The sequence below is a fragment of the Triticum urartu genome, chromosome 1A (assembly GCF_056163025.1).
Source record: "Triticum urartu cultivar PI428250 chromosome 1A, HENAU_Tu73, whole genome shotgun sequence".
In the NCBI taxonomy this organism is placed as follows: Eukaryota; Viridiplantae; Streptophyta; class Magnoliopsida; order Poales; family Poaceae; genus Triticum; species Triticum urartu.
Genome location: NC_141873.1, coordinates 549,082,570 through 549,100,830, shown reverse-complemented (window position 1 = coordinate 549,100,830; position 18,261 = coordinate 549,082,570).

Here is an 18,261-nt window from a genome sequence, read left to right as displayed (position 1 = left end):
TAACCGTTTGCCATAGTAGTAGAAGTAATAGTTGGCGAGGCAACTTCATGAAGACACGATGATGGAGATCATGATGATGGAGATCATGGTGTCATGCCGGTGACGATGGTGTTCATGTCGCGCCTCGAAGATGGAGATCAAAGGCGCAAGATGATATTGGCCATATCATGTCACTTTATGATTTGCATGTGATGTTTGTCATGTTTTTACATCTTATTTGCTTAGAACGACGGTAGCATAAATAAGATGATCCCTCACTAAAATTTCAAGAAAGTGTTCCCCCTAACTGTGCACCGTTGCTAAGGTCCGTTGTTCCGAAGCACCACGTGATGATCGGGTGTGATAGGTTCTAACGTTCGCATACAACGGTGGCACTAGATGCACTTACAGAGCGGCCGCTCCCTCCCCTCGCCGCTTCCTCCTCGCCGTCGCCTGTGGCCTTCGCCGGGCAAAGCCCGTGCGGAGACGGCGGCGGCGGGGCTTGTTCTTCCGGCGGCCGGCTAGCGCGCGAGCAAGGGGACTCGCCGCAGCAGGCGTCCGTGGTGCCGGCCGGTGTGGCTGCAGAAGGTTCATGGGGGCAGATCTGGCCGGCCTCGGCTGGATCCGGCGCGGCGGCGGCTGGGCGCATCGCCCCATGGGGATGGCTGGCGGTCGCGGGGTTGACTGCGGCTTGCTCGCCGGCGATGGAGCGCTGGGGCGGCGGCCCCAGGACGTGGCGGTGTCGACGTGCCCCTCCCCCACGGAGGTCGTCCGGCGGCAGCCCGCGAGGTGGCGGATCTGAGGCCCTCGCGCCCGGATCTGATGGTGAGGCGGGTCGTCGGCCTGTGGCGGCGGTCCAGCAGAGGCGCGCCTGCTCTGGTCTACGGGGGTGGTGGGGAGGTGCGTGGGGTCAGGATAGCGGTGGTGCTGCCCTGCGTGCTAGGCGGCCGCGGGTGGCCTCGGCGGCAGCTGGCGGGGGGCTCCATGGTGATGTGCGGCTGTGCGGCTGGCCCAGATCCACGGCGCTGCTGTGGAGGGAGGAGGGCTGCAATGGTTTCTGCATCCGGTGGTGGTTGGCGACAGCGTGCTGCCTTGCTTGCTTGGTCATGTGTCTTGGACAAGGACGGTCGACATGATGCCAGAGACGGTTTGCTGGGCAGGCTGCGGTGAGTATGGATTTGGTGAGCTCCGGGCGAAAGCCTAGCTCGACCTCGGTCGTTGCCGGCGTCGACGGCGTCCTAGGACGTCGTTCCCTCCTTGGAGGCGTCGTCGTGCAGCCCCTTCACCACCATTGTCGCCTCAGTCTCGGGCTCTCAGGTGAAAACCCGAGTTTCGACCTTTGGTCGGAGCGGGCATCGGCGGCATACTTGTCGCTTCCTTCTTGGGGGCGACGCCTTGGTGGTCTGGTCCTTTGTCAGTTCACGGTGGCTCGGGTGGCTTTGCGGGTTCATCGTCGGCCAGGCGTGTGCGCGGCCTCGGGGCCGGTGAGGAAGTCGGAGCGGCGGCTCAGGAAAACAATGTTGTGGAGTGTCGGATCTGGTCGTGTGGGCGGCAGCGTCGTCAGCTCAGGTGGAGCGCGGCCTCGGGGCCAGCGGGGAAGTCGGAGCGGCGGCTCTGGAGTGCACCTCTGTGCTATGGAGTGTCGGTTTTGGTCGTGTGGACGACAGAGTCGTCGACTCGTGCGGGGTGCGGCCTCAGGGCCGACGTGTGTGAATTTATGTGGTTTGTAAGCCGGAGTGGCGGCTCTGGGTCGTGTGGTGGAGCGGCAACTCTGGTCGTTTTGGGCGACAGGGAAGTCGGCTCGTTAGGTACGCAGCCTCGAGGCTGGTGTGTATTGATGTATCGGTTTTCGGCCAGTTTTCCTTATAAACCGGCCAATTCTCTTCTTCTTAATGCAAAGGCAGAACTCCTGCTGATTCCTCGAAAAAAAGGATCTGTAACTCCACAAATACACACATGTGATATATTATAGGTGCGATCATGCTCAGGCTCAACATTAAGGCCAATTACTCTGTAAATATCGTATGCTCAACATGATAGAACTGAATAAGATGCATTATGCTTTGAAGTCCCTGCAGTTGGCCGATGGAGACCAAACATGAAGCAGAGCAGCCTCGTGTGCGCGGCCATTGTTCTGCTCGTCGCGTTCGGATGGCTCGCAGCTGCTGGAGAGTGCAATCTTTCCCTGAAGTTTAGTGGCTATAGGGATTGCAAGACCAAAGGTGAGGCCTGGAGTACCCACTGCGTCTGCTGCCTGGTGATGTCGGGTGTTCCGTGCTGGCATTCATTCAAGGAGTGCCAGGAAATTGCGGCTCCTTTACCCCCAAGTGCTAGCTAGGAGTTACATGTGTGATGGTCGAATTTAGCTATTGTTTTCTACAATTTGAGTTTCAAAGACGAGTGGTGATGCACACTGCTTTTGTTCTACATGTCTACTATGTCTGCATCGTATCTGTAGAAGTGCACGCTCTAGCAAATGCAACCAAAATACCGATCTGAGGGAGAAGATCGGACATTATACTCCAACACTCCCTCTCACGTCTATGCTCCTTTGGAGCTATATGACATGGGCAGCAGAAGCGGGGGCCGGCCATAATTATTTATTGTATTTACTGGGTTTCGAACCATGAACCTATTGGTTGTAAGTTTATGCACCTAACCAAGAGACTAGGCAGCACATTATACATCAACACTCCTCCTCACGTGTGGCTCCCTCAGGCCTAAACGTGGACCGAAAATGGGTTGCAATTTAATTACGCCAGCTGGGTCTTGAACTCGAGACCTCTTGGCTCTGATACTATGTAGAAGTGCATGCTCGAGCCAATGCAACCAAAAGACCGATCTGATGGAAAAGACTAGGCAACACATTATACGTCAGCTGGTTAGGTGCATAAACTTACAACCAATAGGTTCAAGGTTCAAAACCCAGTAAACGCAATAAATAATTGCGGCCTGCCCCCGCTTCTGCTGCCCACGTCATATAACTCCAAAGGAGCATAGACGTGAGGGGGAGTGTTGGAGTATAATGTCCGGCCCTCTCCCTCAGATCGGTCTTTTGGTTGCATTGTCTAGAGCATGCACTTCTACATGGTATCGGAGCCAAGAGGTCTTGAGTTCAAGACCCGGCCGGCGCAATTAAATTGCAGCCCACTTTCGGTCCACGTTGAGGCCTGAGGAAGCCACACGTGAGGGAGAGTGTTGACGTATAATGTACTGCCTAGTCTTTTTCATCAGATCGGTTTTTTGGTTGCATTGGCTAGAGCATGCACTTCTACAATATCTGCGGAAACATAGGTTCGAGTTTAATGCAACAACAGATCATGTTCCCGTGGTGGTATATAGCCATGGCTTGAAATTAAACTTGAACTATGATGCACCTTTTCCTGTACAAAGACCGCCCCGTGCGCACCGGCAAGGTCAACAATGTTAGTGCCAGTATGATTTCCAAGCCCCCCACCCCGGTTAACTAAAGTCTATGTAATTCAAAAACAACAAATGCTAAAGTCCTGCACATTCATTGGTCATCATCACATACTCAGTTATGGGAAAATCTTGCTGATTTGAATGCATCCACATTTATGGGCATTCATTAAAAAAATCAGGAACATATCTTGCAAAAATATATCGTTCGAAAATTATGTATATACACAGTACAATAATTCTGAGATCTATGATAATAATCACAAGAACGCATGTTAATTAGTTAAGAGATATTGTGCTCTTCATAAGATCGAGGCGGGCGGGGGGTTCTAGTCATATTGGCACGTCTATATCTCTTAGCGAGACTGTTTTTTTCTTTAGCAAAACATAGCTAGTCTTTATTGACCGATGATAATGTTTACAGGAATAATTATTGGGTCATGAGGTGAACCCAACCAAACATGTCTCCCCTGAGGAAGAGACACACCAAATCTAGCTATGTTATGAGATTCAAAATTTGAAGTTCAAGATTCAAACGCGAAATTATAGGAAGTAAAAGCACTAACAGTTTCTAAAATCCCTTTAATTATGTCTCCATTGTTTCCCCAGCCCTTTCATGAATATGATTTGACCTACTTGCAATCCGTTGATACTTGAATATGTTGCATAGCTAAGTCTTCTGCCAAAGAAAGAGCTTGCCTACACACTAGGGCTTCAAACGCAGAAGGACCCCCCCCCCTCCCCCTACACGCTAGGGTTTCAAATGCAGAAGGGTCCAAGTGTCCAACAATCCTTGTATAACAAGAACGGAAGAGCCCAGGTAGGTGCCATCCATATTGCGACAAATTGCAGCAGCAGTGCCCATATTCGGTGGCGGAGCTACAACAAGGTCGGATGGGACATGGCCCGTCCAACATTTTAAGATTTGTACACGAGTTTTTTTACTGTTGGGCCTTAGAACACTAGCCCACATGCTATTTCTTTCTTTTTGGCCCGCCCAGCCCACCCAGAGTTGGGCTTCAAGCTCCACCACTGCCCACCTTACGGTTCGCCGAGACACTAGCATCAACATTTATTTTCACAAAATCAATACATAGCGGAATCCTCTAGTGGGCCGGCCTAGTAGAAAATTCCTTCTGTGTTGTTTCATTACGTACCTATGATTCGTTTCTATTTTTATTTATTTATTTTAATATTTTTTCAACATTTATTTATACTTCTAATATATATAAATGGATTTAAACCTTGGTGGCCTGGGATATCCCCGTACTTATAATCATCCAACCACAGGTTGTTTTGTGGCATGAGAGAAGTCAAACTGTCTCCAATAGGAAGGACCTCTTGCACTTTCTGGAACCATAGTGTCTGACCAATTGGCCCCACCAGGACATCAACGGGACAAAAAAATCTACCTATACAAGTTATGTTGGAGTAGTAATACTCGTAGTGTGGAGGTGGTCTTTTGTTGTTGTTTTAATTATTAGGTTGAGTGCTAGTGTAGTATGACTATCCATGGACTGCTTGCTACCAGGCCCAGATGCGAGTGAGTTGCGCCAGGGAACATGGAGTGTCCGAGACTGACAATAGAGGTCTACCTCCATTTGATTGACTATTTCCCGAGACCCACAATAAGGGCATGTACAATAGTGCTATTTTAGAACTGTCACATAGGATAAATGATGAGGTGAAGGAGAGAGAACTCATAAGAAAAGGTTCTCTTATTTAAGAGAAGACAAGGGATGATCTCTTAGCACAATATTACTCACCATGTTTTTAGGAATGACTAGTTATTGAAGATAAGGCTAAGAGATGACCCATTGTAGACTTCTTTTTTTTCATCTCTAAATTACATGCAATACTTAAGATAAGACTATCTTATCAATCATTGTACATGCCCTAAACCTAGGCCCACAATAAACGGTGAACGTACTGAAGGAAATATACCCTAGAGGCAATAATAAAGTTTTTATTTATATTTTCTTATATCATGACAAATGTTTATTATACATGCTAGAATTGTATTAACCGGAAACTTGGTACATGTGTGAATACATAGACAAACAGAGTGTCCCTAGTATGCCTCTACTTGACTAGCTCGTTAATCAAAGTTTAAGTTTCCTGACCATAGACATGTGTTGTCATTTGATGAACGGGATCACATCATTAGAGAATGATGTGATGGACAAGACCCATTCGTTAGCTTAGCATAATGATTGTTAAGTTTTATGGGAAAACTTTGTTTTTGCCACTCTAGTTTTTGCCAACTTTGCTTATGCCACTCTAGAATTTGACATATCACTTTTGCCACTCTTAGTTTTTGACAATACATCACAAATGCCTTCCGTGGCAAAAGCAATAACTTTTTATTTCACTTTGGCCACTATTAGATTTTGACAATGTATCACAATTGCCACTCTAAAATTATTGCTTTTGCCACAGAATGGCAATTGTGATGTGTTGTCAAAAACTAAGAGTGGCAAAAATGAAATATCAAATTCTAGAGTGGCATAAGCAAAGTTGGGAAAAACTAGAGTGGCAAAAACAAAGTTTTCCCAAGTTTTATTGCTATTTCTTTCTTCATGACTTATACATGTTCCTCTAACTATGAGATTATGCAACTCCCGAATACCGGAGGAACACCTTGTGTGCTATCAAACGTCACAACATGACTAGGTGATTATAAAGATGCTCAACAGGTGTCTCCGATGGTGTTTGTTGAGTTGGCATAGATCGAGATTAGGATTTGTCACTCCGTATATCGGAGAGGTATCTCTGGGCCCTCTCGGTAATGCACATCACTATGAGCCTTGTAAGCAATGTGACTAATGAGTTAGTCACGGGATGATGCATTACAGAACGAGTAAAGAGACTTGCCAGTGACGAGATTGAACTAGGTATGATGATACCGACGATCGAATCTCGGGCAAGTAACATACCGATGACAAACGAAACAATGTATGTTGTTATGCGGTTTGACCAATAAAAATCTTCGTAGAATATGTAGGAGCCAATATGAGCATCCAGGTTCCACCATTGGTTATTGACCGGAGATGTGTCTTGGTCATGTCTACAGAGTTCTCGAACCCGTAGGGTCCGCACGCTTAATGTTCGATGACGATTTGTATTATGAGTTATGTGATTTGATGACCGAAGTTTGTTCGGAGTCCCGGATGAGATCACGGACATGACGAGGAGTCTCGAAATGGTCAAGAGGTAAAGATTCATATATTGGAAGGTTACATTCGGACACCGGAATGGTTCGGGTCGTTTCAGATGAGTTTCGGAGTACCGGGGGTTACCGGAACCCCCCCCCCCCCAGAAAGTTCATGGGCCTTTATGTGCCTTAGTGGAAAGGAGAGGAGGGCAACAAGGGAGGGCCCCCCCCATGGCCAGTCCAAATTTGACTAGGGAGGGGCGCGACGCCCCCTCTTTCCTTCTCCCTCCTTCCTCCTTCCCTCTATCTCCCTCTCTTGGGAAGGAAGGGGACTCCAACTAGGATTGGAAATCCTAGTTGGACTCCCCTATGGAGCGCGCCCCCTATGGCCGGCCTCCTCTCCTCCCCCCTTTATATACGTGGGAGGGGGAACCCCAAAGGCACACCAAGTCTTCTCTTAGCCGTGTGCGGTGCCCCCCTCCACAGTTACACACCTCGGTCATATCGTTGTAGTGCTTAGGCGAAGCCCTGCGCCGATAACTTCATCATCACCGTCAACACACCGTCGTGCTGACGAAACTCTCCCTGGTCCTCAACTGGATCAAGAGATCGAGGGACGTCATCGAGCTGAACGTGTGCTCAACACGGAGGTGCCGTACGTTCGGTACTTGGATCGGTTGGATCGTGAAGACGTTCGACTACATAAACCGCGTTACTAAACGCTTCCACTTTTGGTCTACGAGGGTATGTGGACACACTCTCCCCTCTCGTTGCTATGCATCTTCTAGATAGATCTTGTATGACCGCAGGAATTTTTTTGAAATACTGTGTTCCCCAACACGTACTCTCATGGTCAAGTTACACGAGTTCCTAAAAGAACACCAAAGAGACCTACGTGTCAATGGTTCACAAATCCTTGGCCATCATGGGCCACGCAAGATACATGTAATTGTCTAAATTTTTCAAAGGAAATGTTTCAAATTTTCATATATGTTTTGAATGATGGATTTCAGTTACATAAGTGCTTGAACATGGTTTCTTGTTTCCAGTTAGAGGCCATTTTTATGGTACATGCTAATCAAATTTCAAATATATCAAGTAAATACATAGAAATGTTGTTAGTGCCTCAAAAATAGAAATGACTTAAGAAAAATAACTAAAATTTGGCATGAACAAACAAATAAGGTATGTCACTTGTAGAAAAGTTTGGGCAGCTGAAATCAATAGTTTTTGTTGGAACCCCACATGGTATGTTTGTTGGAAATATGCCATAGAGGCAATAATAAATTAGTTATTATTATATGTCCTTGTTCATGATATTTATTATCCATGCTAGAATTGTATTGATAGGAAACTCAGATACATGTGTGGATACATAGACAACACCATGTCCCTAGTAAGCCTCTAGTTGACTAGCTCGTTGATCAATAGATGGTTACGGTTTCCTGACCATGGACATTGGATGTCGTTGATAACGGGATCACATCATTAGGAGAATGATGTGATGGACAAGACCCAATCCTAAGCCTAGCACAAGATCGTGTAGTTCGTATGCTAAAGCTTTTCTAATGTCAAGTATCATTTCCTTAGACCATGAGATTGTGCAACTCCCGGATACCGTAGAGATGCTTTGGGTGTACCAAATGTCACAACGTAACTGGGTGGCTATAAAGGTGCACTATGGGTATCTCCGAAAGTGTCTGTTGGGTTGGCACGAATCGAGACTGGGATTTGTCACTCCGTGTAAACGGAGAGGTATCTCTGGGCCCACTCGGTAGGACATCATCATAATGTGCACAATGTGACCAAGGAGTTGATCATGGGATTATGTGTTATGAAACGAGTAAAGAGACTTGCCGGTAACGAGATTGAACAAGGTATTGGGATACCGACGATCGAATCTCGGGCAAGTACTATACCGGTAGACAAAGGGAATTGTATACGGGATTGACTGAATCCTTGACATCGTGGTTCATCCGATGAGATCATCGTGGAACATGTGGGAGCCAACATGGGTGTCCAGATCCCGCTGTTGGTTATGGACCAGAGAGATGTCTCGGTCATGTCTACATGATTCCCGAACCCGTATGGTCTACACACTTAAGGTTCGGTGACGCTAGAGTTGTAGAGATATTAGTATGCGGTTAACTGAAAGTTGTTCGGAGTCCCGGATGAGATCCTAGACGTCACGAGGAGTTCCGGAATGGTCCGGAGGTAAAGATTTATATATAGGAAGTCCAGTTTCGGCCACCGGGAGAGTTTCGGGAGTCATCGGTATTGTACCGGGACCATCGGAAGGGTCCCGGGGGTCCACCGGGTGGGGCCACCTATCCCGGAGGGCCCCATGGGCTGAAGGGGCGTGGGAACCAGCCCCTGGTGGGCTGGTGCGCCCCCCCTTGGGCCTCCCATGCGCCTAGGGTTGGAAACCCTAAGCGGTGGGGGCGCCTCCACTTGGCTTGGAGGCCAAACCACCCCTAGGGCTGCCGCCCCCCTCCCTAGATGGGATCTACAAGGGGTCGGCGCCCCCCTAGGCCCCTATATATAGTGGAGGGGAGGGAGGGCAGCTACACCTGAAGCCCTGGAGCCTCCCTCCCTCCCGTGACACCTCTTCCTCCCCGCTTGTGCTTGGCAAAGCCCTGCGGGGATCCCGCTACTTCCACCACCATGCCGTCGTGCTGCTGGATCTCCATCAACTTCTCCTCCCCCCTTGCTGGATCAAGAAGGAGGAGACGTCTCCGCTCCATACGTGTGTTGAACGCGGAGGTGCCGTCCGTTCGGCGCTAGGATCATCGGTGATTTGGATCACGACGAGTACGACTCCATCAACCCCGTTCTCTTGAACGCTTCCGCTTAGCGATCTTCAAGGGTATGAAGATGCACTCCCTCTCTCTCCTTGATAGATGACTCCATAGATTGATCTTGGTGATGCATAGAAAAATTTAAATTTCTGCTACGATCCCCAACAGTAGCATCATGAGCTAGGTCTATGCGTAGATTCTATGCACGAGTAGAACACAAAGTAGTTGTGGGCGATGATTTGTTCAATTTGCTTGCCGTTACTATTCTTATCTTGATTCGGCAGCATTGTGGGATGAAGCGGCCCGGACCGACCTTACACGTACGCTTACGTGAGACTGGTTCCACCGACTGACATGCACTAGTTGCATAAGGTGGCTAGCGGGTGTCTGTCTCTCCCACTTTAGTCGGATCAGATTCGATGAAAAGGGTCCTTATGAAGGGTAAATAGAAATTGGCATATCACGTTGTGGTTTTGGCGTAGGTAAGAAACGTTCTTGCTAGAAACCTATAGCAGCCACGTAAAAAAACTTGCAACAACAATTAGAGGACGTCTAACTTGTTTTTGCAGCATATGCCGTGTGATGTGATATGGCCAAAAGGATGTGATGAATGATATATGTGGTATATGAGATTTATCATGTTCTTGTAATAGGAATCACGACTTGCATGTCGATGAGTATGACAACCGACAGGAGCCATAGGAGTTGTCTTAATTTATTTATGACCTGTGTGTCAATAAAAACGCTATGTAATTACTTTACTTTATTGCTAACCGTTTGCCATAGTAGTAGAAGTAATAGTTGGCGAGGCAACTTCATGAAGACACGATGATGGAGATCATGGTGTCATGCCGGTGACGATGGTGTTCATGCCGCGCCTCGAAGATGGAGATCAAAGGCGCAAGATGATATTGGCCATATCATGTCACTTTATGATTTGCATGTGATGTTTGTCATGTTTTTACATCTTATTTGCTTAGAACGACGGTAGCATAAATAAGATGATCCCTCACTAAAATTTCAAGAAAGTGTTCCCCCTAACTGTGCACCGTTGCTAAGGTCCGTTGTTCCGAAGCACCACGTGATGATCGGGTGTGATAGGTTCTAACGTTCGCATACAACGGGTGTAAGCCAGATTTACACACGCAATACACTTAGGTTAACTTGACGAGCCTAGCATGTACAGACATGGCCTCGAAACACGGAAGACCGAAAGGTCGAATATGAGTTGTATAGAAGATACGATCAACATGAAGATTTTCACCGATGATGACTAGTCCGTCTCACGTGATGATCGGACACGGCCTAGTTGACTCGGATCATGTATCACTTAGATGACTAGAGGGATGTCTATCTAAGTGGGAGTTCATTGAATAATTTGATTATATGAACTTAATTATTATGAACATAGTCAATAGGTCTTTGCAAATTATGTCGTAGCTCACGCTTTGGTTGTACTGTTTTAGATATGTTCCTAGAGAAAATTTAGTTGAGAGTAGACAGTAGCAATTATGCGGACTGGGTCTGTAAACTGAGGATTGTCCTCATTGCTGCATAGAAGGATTATGTCCTTAATGCACCGCTCAGTGTGCTGAACCTCGAGCATCGTCTGTAGATGTTGGGAAACATCTGACATACATGTTTTGATGACTACATGATAGTTCAATGTGTAATGCTAACGGTTTAGAATTGTGGCACCAAAGACATTTTTGAAACGTCGCAGAACATATGAGATGTTCCAAAGACTGAAATTGGGATTTCAGACTAGTGCCCACGTCAAGAGGTATGAGACCTCTGACAAGTTTCTTAAGCCTACAAACTAAGGGAGAAAAGCTCAATCGTTGAGCATGTGCTCAGATTGTCTGAGTACTACAATCGATTGAATCGAGTGGGAGTTAATCTTCCAGATGAGATAGTGATAGTTCTCCATAGTCATTGCCACCAAGCTATTGGAGCTTCGTGATGAACTATAACATATCTGGGATAGACATGATGATCCTTGAGCAATTCGCGATGTTTGACACCGTGAAAGTAGAAATCAAGTAGGAGCATCAATTGTTGATGGTTAAACCACTAGTTTCAAGAAGGGCAAGGGAAAGAAGGGATACTTCATGAGACGGCAAATCAGTTGTTGCTCTAGTGAAGAAACCCAAGGTTGAACCAAACCCGAGACTAAGTGCTTCTGTAATGAGGGGAACGGTCACTGAAGCAGAACTACCATAGATGCTTGGTATGGCAAGATCGACAGAAGTATTTTGGAAATACGTTATATTAATGTGTACTTTACTAGTACTCCTAGTAGCACCAGGGTATTAAAATACCAGTTCAGTTGCTAAGTGTTAGTAACTCGAAATAAAAGGCTACAGAATAAACGGAGACTAGCTGAAGGTGAGATGACGATATGTGTTGGAAGTGTTTCCAAGGTTGATATGATCAAGCATCGCATGCTCCCTCTACCATCGAGATTGGTGTTAAACCTAAATAATTGTTATTTGGTGTTAGCGTTGAGCATAGACATGATTGGATTATGTTTATCGCAATACGGTTATTCATTTAAGGAGAATAATGGTTACTCTGTTTATTTGAATAATACCTTCAATGGTCTTGCACCTAAAATGAATGGTTCATTGAATCTCGATTGTAGTGACACACATGTTCATGCCAAAAGATATAAGATAGTAATGATAGTACCACATACTTGTGATACTGCCATTTGAGTCATATTGGTATAAAACGCATGAAGAAGCTCCATGTTGATGGATCTTTTGACTCACTCGTTTTGAAAAGATTGAGACATGCGAACCATGTCTATTGGTAGATATGCATGAAGAAACTCCATGCAGATGGATCGTTTGGACTCACTTGATTTTGAATCACTTGAGACATGCAAATCATACCACATGGGAAAGATGACTGAAAGGCCTCGTTTTCAGTAAGATGGAACAAGAAAGCAACTTGTTGGAAGTAATACATTTTGATGTGTGCAGTCCAATAAGTGCTGAGGCACGCAGTGGATATCGTTATGTTCTTACTTCACAGATGATTTGAGTAGATGCTGAGTATATTTACTTGATGAAACACAAGTCTGAATTATTGAAAGGTTTAAGTAATTTCAGAGTGAAGTTGAAGATCGTCGTGACAAGATGATAAAATGTCTATGATATGATCATAGAGATGAATATCTGAGTTACGAGTTTGGCACACAATTAAGACATTGTAGAAATTGTTTCACAACTAATACCGCCTGGACCACCATAGTGTGATGGTGTGTCCGGACATCATAACTGCACCCTATTGGATATGGTGCATACCATGATGTCTCTTATCGAATTACCACTATTGTTTATGGGTTAGGCATTAGAGACAACCGCATTCACTTTAAATAGGGCACCACACAATTCCGTTGAGACGACACCGTATGAACTATGGTTTAGAGAAACTTAAGCTGTCGTTTCTTAAAAGTTTGGGGCTGCAATGCTTATGTGAAAAAGTTCCAGGCTGATGAGCTCGAACCCAAAGCGGATAAATGCATCTTCATAGAATACCCAAAAATAGTTGGGTATACCTCCTATTTCAGATCCGGAAGCAAAAGTGATTGTTTCTAGAAACGGGTCCTTTCTCGAGGAAAAGTTTCTCTCGAAAGAATTGAGTGGGAGGATGGTGGAGACTTGATGAGGTTATTGACCCATCACTTCAACTAGTGTGTAGCAGGGCACAGGAAGTTGTTCCTGTGGCACCTACACCAATTGAAGTGGAAGCTTATGATAGTGATCATGAAACTTCGGATCAAGTCACTACCAAACCTCATAGGTCGACAAGGATGTGTACTACTTCAGAGTGGTACGTAATCCTGTCTTGGAAGTCATGTTGCTAGACAACAATGAACCTACGAGCTATGGAGAAGCGATGGTGGGCCCGGATTCCGACGAATGGCTCAAGGCCATAAAATCCGAGAGAGGATCCATGTATAAAACAAAGTATAGACTTTGAAAGAACTACTTGATGGTCGTAAGGCTGTTAGGTGCAGATGGATTTTAAAAGGAAGACAAACAATGATGGTAAGTGTCACCATTAAGAAAGCTCGACTTGTCGTTAAGATGTTTCCCGGCAAGTTCAAGGAGTTGACTATGATGAGACTTTCTCACTCGTAGCAATGCTAAGAGTCTGTTGGAATTATGTTAGCAGTTACTGCATTATTTATGAAATCTTGCAGATAGGATGTCAAAACATTGTTTCCTCGACATTTTTCTTGAGGAAAGGTTGTATGTGATACAACCGGAAGGTTTTGTCAATCCTGAAAGATGCTGACAAGTATGCAAAGCTCCAGCAATCCTTCTAAGGACTGGAGTAAGCATCTCGGAGTTGGAATGTACGCTTTGATGAGATGATCAAAGATTTTGAGTTTATACAAAGTTTATGAGAAACTTGTATTTCCAAAGGAGTGAGTGGGAGAACTATAGAATTTTTGATGAGTATATGTTGTTAACATATTGTTGATCAGAATGATGTAGAATTTCTGGAAAGCATACAGGGTTATTTGAAAAGTGTTTTTCGATGGAAAACCTGGATTAAGCTACTTGAACATTGAGCATCAAGATCTATAAGGATAGATCAAAATCGCTTAATAGTACTTTCAAACAAAAACATACCATGACAAGATTTTGAAGGAGTTCAAAAATAGATCGGAAAAGAAGGAGTTCTTGGCTGTGTTATAAGGTATGTGTGTTGAGTAAGACTCAAGACATGACCACGGCAGAATAGAGAGAAAGGACGAAGGTCGTCCCCTATGCTTTAGACGTAGGCTCTAAAGTATGCTATGTTGTGTACCGCACCTGAAGGGGTACAAGTGTGATCTAGGAATGGATCACAGGACAACGGTCAAGGTTATCCTTAGTAACTAGTGGACTAAGGAATTTTCTCGATTATGGAGGTGGTAAAAGAGTTCGTCGTAAAGGGTTACGCCGATGCAATCTTTGACACTAATCTGGATGATTCTGAGTAGTAAACCGGATTCGTATAGTAGAACAGTTATTTGGAATAGCTCCAAGTAGAGCTTGGTAGCCGCATCTACAAGATGACATAGAGATTTGTAAAGCACACACGGATCTGAAAGGTTCAGACCCGTTGACTGTAACATCTCTCACAAGCATAACATGATCAAACCCAGAACTCATTGAGTGTTAATCACATGGTAATGTGAACTAGATTATTGACTCTTGTAAACTCTTTTGGTGTTAATCACATGGGGATGTGACCTTGAGTGTTAATCACATAGCGATGTGAACTGGATTATTGACTCTAGTGCAAGTGGGAGACTGTTGGAAATATTCCCTAGAGGCAATAATAAATTAGTTATTATTATATTTCCTTGTTCATGATAATCGTTTATTATCCATGCTAGAATTGTATTGATAGGAAACTCAGATACATGTGTGGATACATAGACAACACCAAGTCCCTAGTAAGCCTCTAGTTGACTAGCTCGTTGATCAATAGATGGTTATGGTTTCCTGACCATGGACATTGGATGTCGTTGATAACGGGATCACATCATTAGGAGAACGATGTGATGGACAGGACCCAATCCTAGGCCTAGCACAAGATCGTGTAGTTCGTATGCTAAAGCTTTTCTAATGTCAAGTATCATTTCCTTAGACCATGAGATTGTGCAACTCCCAGATACCATAGGAATGCTTTGGGTGTACCAAACGTCACAACATAACTGGGTGTCTATAAAGGTGCACTATGGGTATCTCCGAAAGTGTCTGTTGGGTTGGCACGAATCGAGACTGGGATTTGTCACTCCGTGTAAACAGAGAGGTATCTCTGGGCCCACTCGGTAGGACATCATCATAATGTGCACAATGTGACCAAGGAGTTGATCACGGGATGATGTGTTACGAAACAAGTAAAGAGACTTGCCGGTAACAAGATTGAACAAGGTATCGGGATACCGACGATCGAATCTCGGGCAAGTACTATACCGGTAGACAAAGGGAATTGTATACGGGATTGACTGAATCCTTGACATCGTGGTTCATCCGATAAGATCATCGTGGAACATGTGGGAGCCAACATGGGTATCCAGATCCCGCTGTTGGTTATGGACCAGAGAGATGTCTCGGTCATGTCTACATGATTCCCGAACCCGTAGGGTCTACACACTTAAGGTTCGGTGGCGCTAGAGTTGTAGAGATATTAGTATGCGGTTAACTGAAAGTTGTTCGGAGTCCCGGATGAGATCCCAGACGTCACGAGGAGTTCCGGAATGGTCCGGAGGTAAAGATTTATATATAGGAAGTCCAGTTTCGGCCACCGGGAGAGTTTCGGGAGTCATCGGTATTGTACCGGGACCACCGGAAGGGTCCCGGGGGTCCACCGGGTGGGGCCACCTATCCCGGAGGGCCCCATGGGCTGAAGGGGCGTGGGAACCAGCCCTTGGTGGGCTGGTGCGCCCCCCCCCCCTTGGGCCTCCCATGCGCCTAGGGTTGAAAACCCTAAGCGGTGGGGGCGCCTCCACTTGGCTTGGAGGACAAACCACCCCTAGGGCTGCCGCCCCCCTCCCTAGATGGGATCTACAAGGGGTCGGCGCCCCCCTAGGCCCCTATATATAGTGGAGGGGAGGGAGGGCAGCTACACCTGAAGCCCTGGAGCCTCCCTCCCTCCCGTGACACCTCTTCCTCCCCGCTTGTGCTTGGCAAAGCCCTGCGGGGATCCCGCTACTTCCACCACCATGCCGTCGTGCTGCTGGATCTCCATCAACTTCTCCTCCCCCCTTGCTGGATCAAGAAGGAGGAGACGTCTCCGCTCCATACGTGTGTTGAACGCGGAGGTGCCGTCCGTTCGGCGCTAGGATCATCGGTGATTTGGATCACGACGAGTACGACTCCATCAACCCCGTTCTCTTGAACGCTTCCGCTTAGCGATTTTCAAGGGTATGAAGATGCACTCCCTCTCTCTCGTTGCTAGATGACTCCATAGATTGATCTTGGTGATGCATAGAAAAATTTAAATTTCTGCTACGATCCCCAACAATGTTAACCCGGTGTGTTCAAAAAATAAATAAGTAATACAAATCATTACATAAAAGAGATGGAATGTGGAGGTATATTAGTGTACATTACCGCAATACCTAGTTGTAGTACAAAAATCAAGTGAATAATGATGAACAAAACATGATGTGCACTGTAAACTTCCTACTTCCCTCTGAATGGTAGTTGGTACTTAGACAAGAAACATTGTAATAATGGTAGTTGGTACATACAGAAGCTGCTGAAATTACCGGTCATTGTTGAGATTAAACATGCATGGGAGAGACTAGCATACCTTTGTTCGCTGTGTGGTGGCTCATTCAAATCAATTGCTTTATCCCCTCGTCTAGTTATTTTTTTTAATCATATAAACAAAACAATAAAAGAAACATAAAATACGAGTAACATTTTTTGCAAAGCGTGAGATGCACATAATCCCAAAGTAAATCAGGTCTATTACACGGAACCGGTGTTGTATTCTTAAGTTGAACAAGAACAATAGCGTGAAACAAAGATTATAGGTAGGCAAGACATGTACGTAAAGCCAAAACCTCTTCAGTATCATCTTCATCCACAAACCCTAGCCGCCGCCATCTCCATCGCCATAGCCATCTCCACCACCACCATAGTGCTCTCCCATCTCATTCATACTTGTAATCGTGCATTGCACAAGGAATCCATTGTAAGAAATATTGCAATCAATCAATCTCAAGATGTGTTCTTCAATGTTTTCTTCCCGTGATCTGATCTCCATGTATGAGTAGTTTGGTAAGGTATGAGTTGAGGCATGAGCCTTGCAACTCGAGGTATTTGCTGAGGAGATCAATGGAAAACTTTGACATAACATCCCCTATGTGTGAAATAAAATTGTTCCGTGAAGATGCCTCTTGTCTTCTCCGCGATCTTCATCCCCGCAGGTACCCTGGATCATGGAGATTGAGCATAGGTGAGGCTAGGAGCAAGGAGACCCCGAAGTGTTATACTGAGCACCGATGACAAAAAGGTTTAGTAGGGCAACATGGATCATATCCTTGGGGATAAATGAGGTGTATTCATTAAATGCTCAAAGCTCTTGCCTAATTTCATTATCTTAATTTTTGAGGTAACCCCACGAATGGATAGGGCCTGTGGTCGGACAACTGATTCCTGATGCAAGACTCGTGCCGGTCAAGATATTATTTAGACACATCCCCCACTTCGATCCGTAATAAGCACATCTTGATGGGTGACTTCCAGCGCACAAATTAAAATTCCTATTTGATCCGAGCGCAAATACAAGGTTGTAAGCATAAGACCTCATACCCATACCTCTTTTTATTACAAGTGTTTGAATCACTATTTGCTTGTTGATCCGGTCAAAATATGGATTTGGCACTTTGAAAAAAGCTTGCTAGAGACCATCTCTTCAAGCGATAACCATGGTCACCTCTAGGGAAATATGTATGAGATACTCTTTTCTGCTCCAATACCCGGTCAATAAAAGGAGGTATCAGCCTCCCTACACATTTGGTAACGCTACACTACACAGGATGGCCACGATGACCGCATGTTCTACATTCACGGTGGCCGCAACTGGATGATCCCGACGGTTGCACGCGCGAGGGAAACTTTGGATCTCAGCCTAGTGGCCAACGATAACCATATTTGGCAGTAGGAACTATTGCCCTGAGATGGTAAGAGAGAAGTCAAACTGTCTCCAAAGAAAGGATCTCTTGTACCTTATGGACCCATGACACCTGACCTCTTGGCCCCACCAGGATATCAATAGGACTGAAAATCTACCTCTACTCGTTTGTGTTGCAGTGCTAGCTAGTATCGGTAGTGTGGAGGTGCTCTTTTTGTTGTTTTTTTATTAGGTTGAGTGCTAGTGTGCCTATCC